Source organism: Triticum urartu, unplaced genomic scaffold, assembly GCF_003073215.2.
Source record: "Triticum urartu cultivar G1812 unplaced genomic scaffold, Tu2.1 TuUngrouped_contig_4479, whole genome shotgun sequence".
Lineage (NCBI taxonomy): Eukaryota > Viridiplantae > Streptophyta > Magnoliopsida > Poales > Poaceae > Triticum > Triticum urartu.
Window position 1 is genome coordinate 1078 of NW_024115071.1, and position 4322 is coordinate 5399.

Genomic DNA, 4322 nt, shown 5'->3' on the forward strand with positions numbered 1-4322 from the left:
AGAGATGGTCCTTTATCCCCCCTGGCATGCTTTCTCCATAAACAACCGGTGATGAATTTATTAATCTGATCAATGGCATCTGCTGGTGCACATGTAGAATGCTGGCATGGAAGAGAAAACTAAGCTAACTAGCTGCAACTTTGCCCCCACAGGATACAAGTGTGGAGCAACCAGTGAGTCTTCTCTCATTTCTTTGCACCAAAGGCAGGAAATCTGCCATTTTGTCACTAACACGGCGAGCTTAATAGAGGAACACACATAGTAAAATCTACTAACTCTCTATCACATCCTTTTGTATGCATTACAAATACAGAGCTAAACTAAACTACCTCACAAGAGTATCATCAACATCATTATGTCATATGTAACACCCCCCTTATATCACAACATACTACCACCTCACACCGGGAAAACGGCTGACACATCAACCCATTTTCACTACCGACTCCAGCTTATCTCCCACACGATCATCTGCAGCAACCTGTCGAAGCAGGTTTTGCACATCGTCGACCCAGTTCTGCTTACTCGTGCCGTCCTGACACTCGAATTCCACGATCCCTTGCGCCGTGCTCAGGCCGAAGCAGCATTTCTCATCCATGAAGGCCTTCCCCGGCTCGATCACCCACGTCGGAAGCTCACTGTATACGCCGTAAACCACGCCTGCAGACGATAATTACAGGCGGAACGCTCAGTGTTAAAATCTCACAAACTACACTGACAGAGGCAGAAATGGTAGCATATGATGTTTGTTTCGGCTGCTGCTGAACTTACTCTTGTTGTTTTTGGACAGTGCACCTCCAATGTGCTTGCTTTTCAGCTTCAGCATGACCTGTTACCATTGGCTATGCCGTCAGTAATTGAACACACATTTTATTTTATTTTTGGTAGGACAAATGGACAATAATTTGATATTGTGCAGTCAGAGTTTTTTTTTCTACCTGGGACTTCCTGTTGATGTAGACAGATACTTTTGTCCTGTGTAAATCCCCTGCATCAGGAAAAATAAAATAAAGATGTTGATCCATGACTGAATGTTCTGAATATTTCACGGCTGTGTAGTCTGTACCTTTTCTTGTGCGTTTCAGCAGCTCACCCTCCTTGCACCAGACATCAGGGCTCCACGAATGGCCCTTCTCGTAAGGAAGAACGCTCGCGTTGCTCCTCGCCGCCTCCCGCTGCACCCTCTGCTTCATCGTCGCAGCTCCTCGCAGCGCTGACACGAATTCCACACGAACTCAGCTTTGATTCTTGCACGAGATAACATACGGAAACGGGAGTGCACATTGTGATGGCAATGGCGGCACGGCCGTTCGCCGCGTCGAACCCTTACCGGTTGCCGCTGCGGCTGTGAGCGTCGTCAGATCGCCGGCGCTCCTTACGCCGACCGCGGACTGGACGGCGGAGGCCACCTGCTCGTGTGTCGCCCCGGCAAGCCTTGCCGCCTCCACGCAGTGCGAGGCCAGGAGCTCCGTGGCCGGCGCCACGGCCGCGGCCCTCGTGGGGGCCCGGGTGCGGGGGCGAGTGGGGGCTCGCGCGACCCGCGGCCGCGACGCGGACCACGGACACCATGGCGTGCACGTGGGCCCTGTCGGCGCGCAGCTTCTCCTTGCCGCTCTGCCTCGATCGGCTCGCGTCCTTGTGCTGGAACCATTTGCCGATGGACTGATGGTGGCCGGTGGCGCTGATGGAGCTCCTCCTTGCATCTGCCTGCTCGAAAATGGCCAGACAACATATGGAAACATTCAGAAACGAGAGAGCAGAGAAAGGATGGGAGTGAGTGGGTAGTGGACTGCTCGCAGCTTCTCCTTGCCGCTCTGCCTCGATCGGCTCGCGTCCTTGTGCTGGAACCATTTGCCGATGGACTGATGGTGGCCGGTGGCGCTGATGGAGCTCCTCCTTGCATCTGCCTGCTCGAAAATGGCCAGACAACATATGGAAACATTCAGAAACGAGAGAGCAGAGAAAGGATGGGAGTGAGTGGGTAGTGGACTGCTCGCTTACGTGGTGTCGATAGCTCGGGACGATGGCCGTGGCGGCGAGCACGGCGGAGGCCTCCGGTATGCCCATCTCCTGCAGCGGCAGCCTGTTGAAGGAGCTCTTCTTGCCTCCGACGAGGATCTTGGATATCTCCGACGCGGACACGCTCCAGGACCTCGAGAGGTACTCCATGGGCTCGAGCGGCGTCTGCGGCGGCGGGGTCGCCGCCGCCGCCGCATCCTCCTCCTCGACCACATCAAACCGAAACGCGCTGCCGGCCTTCCAGCCCATCTCCATGGCCATCAGTCCCACACAATCACTCTCCGCACTCGGCACCAGTGCACTATCCCCCTTGGCTCTTCTCAGTGGTTGGTTGCAGGCAGCAGGAGGCGACGGTCGCCTACTTATAGCAGAGGAGGCACGCACGGAGCACGAGGAGGGGGGCGTGGAGCCGCCATGGCCGTGGCAGAAAGAACAAGGGGGACACGAGGCTGGCTGGCGAACAGGCCCCTGGCTTTCTCTGCTACTCCTGTCTGTCTCTAACAAGTCTCCCTCCACTACCTGGGACTGAATATTTCTACTACCACTGCTGCAATATACTAGTGCCGCCGTCGCTGTTCTCTAGCCATTTGTTCCCGGCAGCTGAGCTATCCGGGACCTCGGAGGGTCTCACGACATGACTTCAGAGGAACCAAGCCAACCATGGATTGCTACGGCGGCATTGGCTTCTGGACGTACCTACGGTTGTTGGCAACGTTTAGTCAATTGCACGAAGACTTGTTTGAACTTGCAGCAACGTTCTGCGAGGCGATGCGATGCTTCCAAGAGGAACCCCCTGTTTTCCCGGCGTATCAGCTACCGACGATGCCGGCGTTCCCGCTAATTAACACGAAGGGATAGATGTATGCGACGGCTGCGCTTGGAGGAGCTTGACGACAGGAGACCCGTCACCCGGTAAGCTGGACGCCGGTCGGTCTGCTTCATCGGTCTTGGCTGCGTGCGCCGTATCCATCCAGTGCATCAACCTTGTTTGAATTCTACTCATGCTTGTGCGTCTCTGGCCCTCTGTTTCTGCTTCTTTTTCAATTTTCAGGTGCGGTGGGGCTTGATGCCTGGCCTATGTCTCCGTTTCCACGTACATCTGTAGGGTACGTGAGGGCGATCGATCGATCTCCTTTGTTTCGATCTTCAAACTCGGTGGAACGGTCAAGCCGCTTGATCGACCGCCAAGGCGCCAAGGCAGGAGCAGCAGCATTAGTTTTTTCGAGCAGTATAAAGCTCCCCAGGTGCTGGTGGGAGTGGGCAGTGCAGAAATGAAAACAATACTCGTACGCACCATACGTGCTGTGCGTGGCGCGCGTTGGGGGGGCCGCCCCTGCCACCGTCGCAGGAGATGCGAGATGTTTGTCCCCTCCCTCAGCTGCTGAGCATGTCGAGCGTGCGCGCGCGAGGTGACGAGTGGCGCGCCCAATGATCAGGGCCACCGCCACCCCCACCGGACGCGCGCCTGCGTTATCGCCATCATCGGTCGATGGCCATGCCCTCTTCTACCCTCCACTAACAACGTGCCCAAAGCCCGGCCGGCCCCCTGCTCTTGCCTGCTGACCCAAATCATCGTGTTGCCTGCTTGATTAACAAGAGTCTGAGACTGAGACTGAGCAGGGAATCGGTCGCCGTAACCTGTTCGCAACGGCATCGACGTTTGGGTTTGTTTGGTCAGTTTAGGGAACACCCATGATGCAACTTTTCCCGCCAAAACAAGTGTGCTACCACATGCGTGAGAGGTATGCTAGTGTTGTATGGTACTATTACTAGTTAGTAGCTGATGAGCGTCTCGTCCCTTTTTCGGCTTGCGTCCGGTGGAAGCGACGGATCGGTCATGTCCCAACAAAACACTGTGTACAGTAGTACACTATGTACGTATCAACTAGTAGGAGTTTCAAGGAACGGCACGCGTTTCCTCGTCATGCGAGTATGAATGTATGATCAGCATCAGTCGCCCGGGATTTTTAACCGGCGAGGGGAGCTACTGCAGGCAGGCGACGAAAATGATGGTGTTTGCCTCGCGCCTGTTTCATGAGTGAGCGAGGCAAACAAGGCCTTCATGATGGATACAGATAGATACAGGAGGGTGGGACGGCCAGAATCGCTCGCTGGCTGCCTCTTTTCACTCGGCCGCACTTTTGCCATCACCAAAGGAGCAGATAGATAAAGAGCACCGGCGCCTGCGACGGGAGAGGGCCTCACCTCCCTCCCTCGTCCATCGGAGGCGTGGGAAAAGTGGGCAGAGACCACCAGCGCGTCTCCTCAGCCGCTGCGCACGCCGGGAATCCGTCGCGGGAGCT

At 55.7% G+C, this 4322-nt stretch overlaps 1 pseudogene; it reads right to left on the reverse strand.

Annotated features, from left to right (window-relative positions):
• Window positions 1–259: 259 nt before the first annotated feature.
• Window positions 260–2646, reverse strand: LOC125527890 (annotated as a pseudogene).
• Between the last annotated feature and the right edge of the window lie 1676 nt (window positions 2647–4322).